Consider the following 13,534-nt stretch of genomic DNA (forward strand, 5'->3'; position numbering starts at 1 on the left):
GGCCTCACACATGTCTACGCTGCTGCTTGTAACGGGGTAATCACTGCTCATAATACTTCATCTGAGCTACTGTTAAAGGGTAGAGCTAGTAGTCTCAGCACAACAAAAAAGGAACTTGAAGTGGGTCACCTCTCAGTAGATTTCCACAAGTTCACAAGTGGGTTTTTACAGCCTCTGCTCAGCTCTACATGACCCAGAACTGACTGCTTTACAGCCCGGTTGGGGAACACTATGCAAGCAAAAATGACTGTACCACAGACACTCCCTCCTTCCATTCCACACATCTACGCCTCTAAAATTGCTTGTTGTAAGCATAAGGGCTAGAGCATTTATTTGCAATTATAAACTTTACATTTGGGAATATTGCTTTCCAGAAGCCTCAAGAATGTGTAGCTAAGTTCTGATGTTATCTTTTGGGTTTCAGCCACCACTCTGAAATACTCCATGGTTCCTCTTTGGCCTCAGGAAAAAAAGAAGTATGTTGCCTTCTACTTACATTACTAAGTAACTTTCTAAAGAGCAGGAAATGGAAAGTAAAGATGTCACTAACAAATGATTTGAAGGATCCTACTTTGTACTAGTAACTTGTAATACTTATTCTTTTTGTTGAACAGAGAAAATTTTGAAAGTTTATTAGAATATTTCTTCTATGCACTCATTTCCTTAACACCTCTGAAAAGCCTCTAAAAACAATAACAGTTACAAATCACACTGGATTCTCACTTACTGTATGTAACCATACATACTTTGGAAGCACAGCTAGTTTCTTGACTTTTGGAGCTCCTATGAAAATGCTTCTTGCACCTTCACAGAGATTACAATACTACAAGTCATTACTGACCATGATGCCAGAGTTATTCTTTCAAAATGGGTGGTGAAAGCACTCTGTAAGAAACACCTTTAATTTAGCAGTTTCATTTCATTCTAAAAGTTTCCTTTTCTAGGTGCTGCAAGTGTTTCAATGACACCATAATACATGCAACATTGCAGAGCAAAGGCAAAGCCTCTACATAGCATCTTCTGCATGTAAACTAGAGCCCTGCTGCCCGTCCTCTGGTACTTTCAATGTTTGCTAGGATGAAACAAAAACCTCAACTCTCAACATTTTTTGACAACCTAGAGGAGTGGGAACAACCAGAAATCTCAAAATGTCTGCTAGCTCTTTATGTCCTTGTGAACTATAGCTGTGATCACAGGTTTGTAAGTACAGGATACCTCCAAAGTACTCGATATATTATTTTGTTCTCCTGATTTCTTCTTCCCTTTCTATTAAATTAGACTTCTACTCACATCCAAGCTGCATGCAAAAGTTACTCTGCGTCTTTAACCGAGCAGCTTACCTGTCAGTGGCAAGTGGAGATAATGTCTTAAACACCTGCACATTAGTTTGGCTTAAATAGCACTCCCAACTCTGCATAGTATTTCATAGAATCACAGAATGGAAGGGACCTTTAAAGGTCATTTAGTCCAGCCCCCTCCAAGGAGCAGGGACATCTCCAACCAGATCAGGTTGCTCAGAGCCCTGTCCAACCTGGCCTTGAATGTTTCCAGGAATGGAGCATTTACCACCTCTCTGGGCAACCCATTCCAGTGTTCCACAGCTCTCAGTGCATAATTTTTTTTTCCTTATGTCCAGTCTGAATCTGCTTCTTTCTATTTTAAAACCATTACCCCTCGTCCTATCACAACAGGCCCTGTTAAAGAGTTTCTCCCCATCTTTCTTATAATCCCCTTTTAGGTACTGGAAGGCCACTATAAGGTCTTCCTGGAGCCTTCTCTTCTCCAGGCTGAACAGCCCCAACTCTCTCAGCCTGACCTCTCTTCCCTGACCTCGTGTCTCTGCCTGTTAATGTTAAAAGTCAGCTTTGCAGAGGGCCAGATAAGAGCTGTGGTTTTTGAGGGCAGGAAGCAGTGGCGGGGGACAGAAGTATTAGTAGCATTAACAGTAGTGAATGGTTTACAATCTCTGAGCTAACCTCAAGTATAATGATGAAAATTTCTTTTTTTTTTTTTTAAAAAAAAAAAAAAAAAAAAAAAAAAACCAAAACAAAACAGAAGAGGTTGTGTATGCCTCAGAGTCACAAGGGCATGACTGAAAAAAAAACAAACAAACAAACAAAAAAAACCAACTTGATTTTGGCAACATCTTACTGTTTAACACTCTTACAGTTATACATAGAAAATAGCACATCTACAATCCAGGCAGAAAGCAAGTAAAGGATAGCAGTTTCCAGACAATCAAACCTAGGTCAAGTAGTGAAGTAGTTCTTCACTAGGAACAGACAATCGGGCACTTACGAGTTACATGTTTCATAGAAATAATTACTTTTCCGTTTAAAGGCTGAGCACAGGCACGAGAAAAATCCCTCTTGACTTTCAACATTAAAATGTCTCATCTGGTCCAGTGATGTGATAACATAAATCCTACAAGAGCTGTGCTCTCTTCGCAGCATCTGGGCCAAGCAGAACACACCAAGGAACCCACCTGCAGAGAAGGACCTGTGTTTTACTTGCTCATGGCTCTTAAAGTTCTTAAAACTATACTTGTAATTAACATTAACAACATATTTTTAGCACCCATATCAGCTGGATATGTTGCAAACATGTAGGATGGTTTTTTTTGCTGTTCCATGCTAGAAACGAGTCCTGAACATCCAAATATGGAACTGAATTGCCGGTCAGTATGCTGCCTGGATATTAACACTTCATTTTGGACAGATGTAGATTGAAGATGTATGGGCAAAACATGCAATGTGAACCTTGAAGCAAATTGAACCTGATATCCAGACACATATAAAGTGTCTTTACTCTTCTGGTGTTCTGTTTTCAGCAAGCTGAGGTGAGCACCTGGAGAAAGATACGTAAGGACAATGCAGTGTGCTGTGCTTCTGATGAGATAGGGGACTAGAAATGTCTCTTTCCATAGGCATGACAGAGTTTTGCTCCAGGGGAGAGGGAAAACATGTCAGAAGGCCTGCACTGTCAGGTGGACCTTTTATATGGAACCACTTTGGTTTGGTGTTGGTTCACTTACAGGGAATAAAAAGAAAAACAAAAAAAAAAAACAAAAAAAAAAACCCCAAACAAACAGAACAAAAAAAAAAAACAACCCACAAACAAAACACAAACAAAAACACAAAACACACACTCCCACCAAAAGTTAACATGGCAATACACATGGAGAGTTTGTTTTGCAGTGTTTAAACTATGTCAAGGAAGCTTTCAAAATGTATAAACTAGCCAAGAAGAAATTCCAGTTGTATAGGGCATGAATTGGGGGCAGGAGAGGGGCCAGGGCAGGACTCAAGTCAGTCACTTGTTCCGTCTCTCCTGGGAAATATAAAAAGAGATCAATACTGAGAGGGCAGAAACGATGGAAAATGGGTGACACATGACCAGCTCAACATGGAAAAAAAAAAAATGTATAAATCAGGCAAACACTTGTGTTGGGAAAATAATTCCATTAAACATGGAATTTGGCAAGGACTCCTATGGTTTTCATTAGAGATTAGTTCAGAGAGTTAATAACTGTATGCAAAATCATTCTTCAGTGTGTTCACAAATTACATTTTGCTCTGCTTGACTGACCACATAACAAACACAGGGAATATGTATGTTTGATAGATTTTGATAATATTTACAAAGAAAGACTGACACCTACTTTTTGTGTATTGATCTGTTTTGTCTGAAAAACTTGTTTAATATTCCTTGGCACTTCAGGAACACAGTGAAGATAGCATCAGAGAGGGAGTCTTAATCATAGGGACACTTTCCAAGGTATACTGCAGAAGGTGCACTTTTTCTTTGTTGCTCTTTATGGCAATTATAGTCATCAAAATTTGGTTGGAACTCTTCTCCAGCAGCAAGACATAATCACATTTAAAACATTTGTGCCTATGTTCTTAATAATAGGCTGAGCTGTCCATTAAGTTACACCTGCCAATATTTTAAAGTTATTTTTGACATTAATTTTGAAGGGAAGAAGGGAACAGGAATTCATAAAAATGTACTTTGTCCTCTAAAAGACAAACCCAGTACTTCTCATTATATTGCAGATTCTCCCTTTAAATACCAATTATACATGCTCTTGACAAGAAAAAAAAAACCCTCTTATTTCTATCAAATGGGATTCATGTTTAAATTAATAGGTTCTCTACTAATGAAAGACATTTGAATCTCTGAATTGTACTCTTAACTCCTTCTTCTTAGTAGTATTGTTAACAATAGTTTTACGGAAATAATATGACTGCCGAATCAACTCTAAAATGGTAAGGATTCAGCAACAAAAATGAAGTAAGAGGAAGATAAACTGCCATGCAATATCAGATCTCATTTAATAATCCATCTCTGGTCACAGAAGACTACTTATTTCAGAGTAAGAATTAAGAAATCCTACATATGAAAATGAGGAAGAGCTGCTTCCAGTATTGCTGGTAGTTTTATAAACAAAATAGGAGAGATTCTATCTTTTTCAAAAAAAAAAAAAAAAAAATACATCAGTCTACAATATCACTCTGGATATTATTGTAAAGGAACAGTCAAGTTCAAGAAGATTTGAAGCAACAAGTTCCAAACAAATTTCATGCCCGTATGTGTCTAAATTTAGTTCTTAAATCTAGCTGCTTACAGGCTCATTGGTTGAACTGTCTATTCCTGCCTGTTGAGAAGAGCACATCTATACTTTTGTTCCTTACTGTTTGGTACAAAAGGAAGAATAACATGTCCAATCTCATCCATGTTTATGCACCAGTGACAAAGCCACTCTTCAAAGATTTTTCTCTTCCTTTCTTTTTCAGAAGTGAAAGTAAGAGTTGTGTGAGATAGTTGTTCCAGGTCTCCTCTTCCTCCAGTCCCTATATTCTTTATCCACCTTCATTCTCTCCATTGCATCACAGTGTCCAACTGGCTTTCCCACAGCAGTTTTCCCTCTGGTGATACCTACCATTAGCTTAAGTGCAATACCTCAGTGGAAAGCTAGTTTTCCCATCCATGAAAACCACACTATTACATTGTGATGGATAGTATTACCCACTGGAAGCTTTTTAACAATGTGTGTTCCCTTGTCTTGCCTCCCTGGAGGGCTCAGAGGCAGAAACCATTCCTGAGGTTCTTACCAGCCAGTTGGCTAACTTCCAAAATCGATCAATCATACAACAAATTGGAGAAGTCCCCCATGTTGGCCAAGGCATTCCTATGCTGACTTTAATCTCCTGTTGTCTCTATTCACCTCCAAAACCAACAGTGCGGCTCCAGCTTGTTCTTCCTAACAGCCCTACTCTTCAGGCTACTACAGCCACCCTACCTGCCCACTGGTTCCAGCTCTTCCTTCTGAGCCAACATCACTGAATTTTGAGGACAAAATTTGAGGAAGCATCTGAGAGAGCTGCAACTGTTCAGGAGTAGCATGAGCAGGCACTATACACAGATGAGCGTCTACCCATTCAAGAAATCTTCCCCACTCAGCTCTATAACTTCTTTCCATGCTATTTGCCATGGAGAAAGCACTTAATGTTCTTTGCATTTAATATGGCAGTGGTGAGAAGAGAAAGAAGGCATAAACCTGTTGCTTTCTTCTTTCTTGTTTCCTTTCCTAACACCACACAGGTACACTGGCTACGACACTGTTAAGAGATGTGGAGGGAATTAGCATATGACAGAAAATGAAGGGGGCAGCAGCTCAAGTTCTGTCATAAGGAAGACTCTCCACTCAAGTCACACATCAAAGGGAAAAAAAAAAAAAAAACAAAACAAATCCCTGAATTATCGTAAGTGTCATCCTTTTATACATAAAATACAGTCAGTTTAATTGAAGAAAAAATTGCATCTGCCCTGACAAATCTGGCTAATACCCTTGAATAAAAATAATGGCTGGAGTGATGCAGTTACAAATTGCTCAGAAAGTTGGACTAAAACCAAACTTATAAAGTTCCCAAACACTGTCTCTTAGATAACCCTACAGAAAATCTTCTGGAAAATCATTCAGAAATGCTGTGGTTTATACTCTATCAGTTCAAAATGTGTGCCCAGTTTCTCATTTCATTTATTCCACCTCAGCAAGCTTTCCTGTTTTTCATCACAGCTGAAGGTACTGCATTTCTAGCAGAAGTGGATGACTGCAGATCAGTAACTCTTAGATATAATCACAGCATTTCAATATGTTATCTCCAGCTTCCCCCCCGGTCTGTCCCTGTCCCTTCCACCACCCCACTAAAAAAGCCCCCATGTCTCCAGTCAGTTTTGCACTCCTCCAAGAATTTTTACATGCAGTAAATTCATCTTCACTGATACGGCAGTCTCAGCAAGACCTGGCCACTGTCCAGCCTTGTGAAGATACTGGTGTCAATCCTTTGTTTTGCCTCAGCCTTCACAGGCACTGAGCATGCTCACCTTCTAATTTCATATAGACTAAGCAAGCCTAGTATCTATACTGTTAAGTTTCCAAAAAGGCTGCAGTTCTTTGACCTCACTGGCTTCCTACATAGAAAAGCTCTGGGCATCATTTATCATCCAAAAGCACCTCTGCAGCCATATGATGCTCCATTCACAAGAAAGAATAATCACCTGGTACATGAAGTGAAACTGCTATATAGGCTATTGTCAGACTCCAGAAGTAAGTTACAGAAAATTTATTTGAGATACTAGGATATTTAAATATCATGCAAAACCACATTAGTTTCACAACTATTACTTTGAAAATAAATTTTGATGCACTGCCTAGAGCTGAGGTTTTTCTGACGGCCTGTCTTGCAGTAGGGGAGGCTGATTTCTCCTTGCTGGAGGTAACTACCAGCAGTGTCCCCCACTTTGGCTATAGCAGATGATTGAAAGGAACAGACAACTGTCTCAAGTATCACTAAACAGCCCAGGGTGCAAAGTCCCTATGAGTACCAGCACAGGCCATTTAATTTGGGATTGATGCCTTTATGAAGCTGGAGTTCCTCTAGCTGGCCAGTTTTAGTCTGATTAGTAATAGCAGAGTAACCTTTGCTTCAGACAGAAAGAAACCAAGTGCAAGGTTGTAAGTTCAATAAATTGAAATTCAGACCACATTTATAACAGCTTTTTAGTACTTTGATTTTCCTAGTTAGGAACCTGGAGGCACCTGCCATGTGTTAGCTCAGACAATTCAGCCTATTCAGCAACACTCTCCAAATGTCAGCCCTAAAGAAACACTTTTTCTGGTTTCATCTTCATAAATTTACTGTCCTTGCTCCATTTGTACTGAAACGTGGGAAGAAGTATTCACAGCTTTTCCAAAAGATCACTGACTTTGATGATCAAAGCATTTCGCTATCCATCTCATCTCCTTGGCCTTGAGTTTTGCACCTTTAATTAGCTCCTACCTCTCAAGACAATAAAAGTTCAAAATATGTGTTGTGTTATGTGAAATACTGCAGAATCATATATGCAAAGTTCTACTGTTTGGTTTTTTTTCTAACATAATTTGTTACTGTATGGGTTTTCTATAGAGACCGACATACACAACACTTTTACAGTGCAGTTGAAAGACTGTTTAGATCAAGCAGCTCACTCCTACCATTACATATGTATCCTTGCCATCACTGTTCACTATCAGAGGTTCCTTGATTAAAGTGTATAACTGTCATAACATGTAGATATCATTTTAACATTTAACTTATAAACATCAAATCAAACACACATCTTCATGTGTGATGACAAGTTACTTTGCTTAAGATGTTTTTTCTTGGTTGAAGTGAGACAGGACACTCCTGTTATATCTCTTTGCTACAGACATGTGTAATCATGGCTGTGCAATTTATTGGATGAGATTTTGAGTCTCCCTTTTATGGCAATTATTCTTCTATGTTTCAGGTCATTGATGATGATAAGCAGATATTTGCAGAACATAGGATTCTCCAACAAAGAGCTGTCTAGTACAAAAAGGGAAAGAACAGCATGAGATACGAAAATAAAAACTCAAATTAAATATGTTCTGCTTCCAAAGCTTCATCTGAACTTTAATTTGGCAAGTATTCTTGGAGGTGCATGGTTCAAATGTTTTCCAGCGTGAAGTTAGTCTGGGTTAGCTCTTCACAGATTACAGTCCAGGGCTATATTTGTATAGGTTGCTTCGTCTGTAATAAACAGAAATGTATACAACTTTGCTCAAAAATTGAATCATCATAATCTAAAAAACTTCTATAATGTAGTGTTTTTCTGTTAGTATTGTATAGCTGAGTCACATCCACCGGAAGGGAGAAGTGTCAGTCAGCAGATCAATAAAAGCATCTAAAGATATTTGGCTAATTTGGTGCAAATTCTAATCTTCAGAACTTGAGAAGATTCCACTCAACTTCACACCGAGCAGAAGTTACCATATGCCCAGAAAGTCTTGACAAACATAGCTAAACAGTTAGTTCAGATCATTTTATTTTACAGTGCAAATTCATCTCACATTGCTGATTTTAGCAATATTTTACAATGGTAAGTCAATGTCTGTCATCATCATTCAGTATACTGAATCACTAGCGTCCACACAAGTAATTTTGTTTTAAAGTTCTTTAGAGATTAGCATTAAAAAACCCTAAGACTTAATCCATAATCCACATATGAACTTTTTGCCTGGAGGGAAAGAGAGTGAGCTTTCTCTCCACTTTCTCCATATCAGGAGAGAGGTGTTTTGCCGCCTAAGAAAGGTGTAGGTTTTTTGGCCTCCCATTTCTACCTGTCCCAAGAGGAACAGGGCTCAAGACACACAGATTTTGACACCACGGGCATAGAAGCTCAAAACCTGGCAGTTCCTATGGTTGCCAGACTGCTTCAGAATCATCAAGTTTGATTTCTTCAGAGATTTCAAAGCCAAAAGAAACAAAGCAATCATCTTTACTCTTCCTTTGCAGAATCAAGGCCACAGACTTTTACATAGCTGTTATTGTGCAAAGTTGAATAGTTTTTATTGAACTGAAACTGTTTGGGAAAAAAAAAAAAACCCAACGATTTTGAGCTCCAGAGCTGATGTTTCTATTCTGTTGGGACCCAAACCGGAGTTTTCTTTTACTTTTTTTATTTATATCCTGGTAGAACTAGCTGGAATAGCATCTCTCTGCTAAGCTTTGTACAAATATACAGCAAGCACAGCCTGATCACAAGGAACCGATTGTTTAAGGCACAAGGCAGGGAAGGGCAGGGATGGGGGAAAAATGGAGATAGACAAGTTTACAGACTAAAACACAAAGGGGCTGATAGCCACATTCCAGCATTTTCCACCCCTATCTTAAGAACTGCATAAACATGTGCTAATCCCTTAAAAATCTAACTGCAAACAGCTTGTCCCAGGCCACTCAGGAAATCAGTGACAGAACACAGGACATGTGTGTGCCATGGGAAAAAAAACTGCCACCAAAGCCAGGGGTTTGAAAGTAACTGCATAAATATCACAAGAGCCCTTCTCTGTCCCAAAGCATTTATACCCTGAAAAGGCAATTAACTGGAGAGCAAGGCAGGTATTCGTAACACCTTCTGATAGTCTTTGGCATTGCTATGTTTGGCCTCCTTTTCCAGCTACGAGCAGAAGTCACGTATCAAAAATAAACTGTAGCTACATAAAACAAGAGAAAATTACTGACATATACACACACGCCTTACACTGTTTTCTCTCTCACATATTTTCATTTATCTGGTAAAACAACTGACCAGTAGCCAAACTTAGAAGTCTGAGATCATTTATTACTTTTAAAAAACATCACCGTGATGGTGAATGCAACTTCAACTTTCATTAAGTTCAGACTACAAGTAAATTGTCCTTCTGGTTCTGCTACCATATACTACATGAAGTGAGAAAAAGTCTAGAGAAATTCTTATTTTTCTGGGGAGCACATAAGTACCACATACAATATCTCCTGCCTGTGTGTGTTGTGACTGGAGTACAATCATTACAGGTAAAAATACACCAGGGAATTCCAAGGTGCAAAGAGCTCTCTTGCATGTTTTCCAGATTAGCAGCACTTTTCTGCTCAGCCATGTTAGAATCCACCCAACAGTGCAAGCCAGGCAAGTGAGTGTGGGTGGGATCCAGCTGGCAGAGCAGAAGTACTTGTGCTCTGGCAGACACAGAGGTAACTCCAAGAGCCATTAAAAGCACCTCTTGCTCTCCACTGATGAGATAAAGAAATTAAGTTATTTATGTTAGGACAATGCGTGTATCAAGCACTTAACAACTAGAATCACACACATACCTCAGAGTCCAAACGCTTCTGAGTGCTTAAAAAAAAAAAAAAAAAAAAAAAAAAAAAAAAAGCCATTATCTCACTAGAGAAGCCATGCTACCTTCCCACACTCTCCTCAAAACCATGTGGAGTTTAACTTGAAGGCTTTTAAGCTTGGTTCAATTAGTGCAACCTATGCCCTGTGTACCATCTAGCTGTAGAACTAGATAACTTTGCTCCTTGTCAGTTTGTCCTATATATGGAAAGTGAGGGAACAGGTTTGAGTCTATCTTTCCTCTTCTCACCCCTTAAGACACATATTACGAACACTTCAATCAGAAGCTGCTTCTGTTGAGAACGGTTAGATATTTCCTTGTAAAATCTCATTAGTTTTCCAAATATAATTGTGATGTTATTAATTTCACTTGATGGCTGTATACAAATTATTGGAAGCAAATTAACAAAAAAAAAAAAAAAAAAAAAAAGAACTAGTGTCCACACTAAGGAGCAGACTAAATTTCGTATAGGAAGAAGAAAGAAAAGGAAAAAAAAAAAAAATCACTGAGCAGAAGAACAAACTGGCATTACTCATGTTTGTACCACTATAATTTCACACAGAGCAACAGGTGACAATTTGTGCTGCAGGAATTAGGGCAGTACTATGAATAAATTGAGAATTCTTGTCTCTCTGCTGCGTCACACCCCTCCCACCACAAGAGATCTTGTTAAATTAAGGCTAGTGGATCAGAGGGAGTGAACCCGTGAAAAGGTTATCATCACATCATGAGCTTTTCTTCAGGGCTCAGAGTTGGTATTGCATGAGATCATGTATGAATAAAAACAAACCACCTAAAAGTCTTGCCAGCTGCCCCTCCTCTCCCCCCAGTTATTTCAGACAAAGTAATTTCCTTTTAATTATGCGGCTTAGTACATGTAGAAATATAGCTTATTCTCCATGTAAACACATATCCAAAGTTTGGTCCCAATTAGATCATAGGACAAAAATTAGGCTGTAGGATTTGCCACTGATGAGTCACAGGCTTCGAGTCTACTGGTGAAACTTCTGGGGTTTTTACAGACAGAGGCTCAGATGGGAATTCAACTCCTCATGAAGTTGCTGCATGAAAGTTTTGCGATACAGCCCATTGCAGCCACAGGGAAAGGAGCTGTTTGCTTTGGCATGGTTGCAAGATGACTGGCACAATGGACAAGCAAGGCTGTTGGCAGTTCGTATGAGTAAGTAAAGACACAACCTGAATTAATAACCATTAAATTTAACTAGAGGTCAGTGCAGATTAAAGTATGAGCCAATACATTTTAGAATCAATTTAAATACTTGTGAACTCCCATTATATGCTTCCATGGAGACAGAGATTAAAGAATTAATTTAGAGCAAGCCTAGGATAGAACCAGGGTCAAATCTCCCACGTTTTTAAGGTAATAGGCAAGAGGCAAGTTCATCTGGCATTGTGCCTGAGGCTAAGCCTGCTCCTGGAGATGCCATCTGACTGGGTGGCTGGCTGTCTGGCTGCTCCAGAAAGCAGCAGTCCTACGTCTCCTTTGCATCAACACTGGTGCTTATCTGGTCTCGCAAGAAGCTGTCCCAGGCACGATGAGTCAGTGTTCACCTGTGCTGGCCTGCGGGAAGTAATGGCAAGGTATGAGAAATGGGGCTACCCCATTCGGCTGCAGGTAGCCATTACGGCAGCTTAAATGTAGGGCAAGAACTTACCCAAAGTAAAATGGCAGCTCCCCATCTCACAGGTATGTTGTATAGAGGAACATAAAGATTATTAAGTACTCCGTGTCTCCAGTGAAGGAAGACTTCCTCTAATAATTCAAAAAGATCCTTTCCCCATTGAGAAAGCTGAAGAAAATGGCAAAGTGATTCAACTCTTTACATTTTGGACTCAAATAATTGTCATCCAGAGTCTTTTGTAAATACACATCCCAAGCAGAGGACCAAGATGACTCTTCTGGGCCACCAGAATACTCACTGGGTTCCAGCGTGTTTCAGCCTGCAGAGTCACCCACACAGCGAGGGGGAGGCAGCATTTGGGGGTATATAATTCAGCTTTCAGCTAATAATCAGCCAATTTCTTGAGCAGGCTGGCTTACAAGGTGAAGCTCAGCTACACAAGGAAATTATTGCTTCTGTTACAGAAATTAAGCAGTATATGCCTCCTATAAAATTCCTTGAAAAGGATATCTGGATACATTCAAACATAAAAGCTTTTTCTCTCCACCACGAGGACACCAAATCAGAGCCCAAAACATCACTTGCTGCAAGCTATAAAACTTTGTTTCCATTTATTGAAGTTTTCAGTGTTTCAAAGCCCGATTCGACTTCACCACTGCTCCTTGATAGGGGAGTGCTCCAGTGCCTCCACTTACTGAAGTATACAATAGGCACTTTGAGTAAATTCTGGAGGGTGGGAAGAGGAAGGAAGGTCAGCAGAAGGTGATATGACAGCGTTTGCTCACAAAGAAAAATTACTGAGGTTGTTAACACTAAAGCAGACCATGAAGAACTACTGGAAAGCCTAATAAAGTAGACAGCGTAAGGTTAAGTTTGCTGTAGATAAGAACGTGAAGAGGTGCTTTCAGAGGAGCGATTTGAAATTAGTCATACCTGTTAGTTTCTAAACTAGTTGTAGTTTCTTAGAAAAAGTTTATGCATGATCCTTAGCAGTTTAACAAGAATGTTTGCTCAATGTGCAGGAATGTAAGATACTGGTCTGTACTGAGAAGCAGATGAAAATATGGTAAAATATTACAGTGCCAATATGTATAGATGTTTTCCATGAGTATATGACCTCACCTTTACTCTGGAAATAATTTCTGAAAAAAAAAACCCTTATCTACTTCTGAAAATGCAGAGTTGAAGGAAATGAACTGAAAAGAATTCAGGAAAGAGGATAAGAGGAAAAAGCTTCCATAGAATAAGAAGTTAAAACCACAGAAGGTTAAATTATTCTAAACTTTCTGTGATAGTGGCAGAGTATGGGAACTTCAGGAAGGGGATGCTAATGCAATAGCTCCTTTTCTTCTCTCCAATCATGTTCCATTTTCCCACTTGGAGGTAGCTTAGGATCACGTGCAGTATTTTGTAGGGGAAGAGATGGGAAAGCCTATAGTTCCAGACAGAGCTATGCTTATTCTTTTACAATTGTTTTTGCACATACACACCATAGTTCGTGTTTGATGAAGTTTGATGTACTGTAGCTGCGGCTACCGTCGAGCTCAGCTCTTCATACAGGAGGACATCTTCTAGAGACTATCAGATTAGGTTGACAAACTGGCTGCTCTGTCCAAAAAGCCAGTTTTTTGGCTTTTACAGCCACATGATTTACATTTCTGCATTTTAT

This window comes from Chlamydotis macqueenii, chromosome 2, assembly GCF_036417535.1.
Source record: "Chlamydotis macqueenii isolate bChlMac1 chromosome 2, bChlMac1.mat, whole genome shotgun sequence".
NCBI classification, from domain to species: domain Eukaryota; kingdom Metazoa; phylum Chordata; class Aves; order Otidiformes; family Otididae; genus Chlamydotis; species Chlamydotis macqueenii.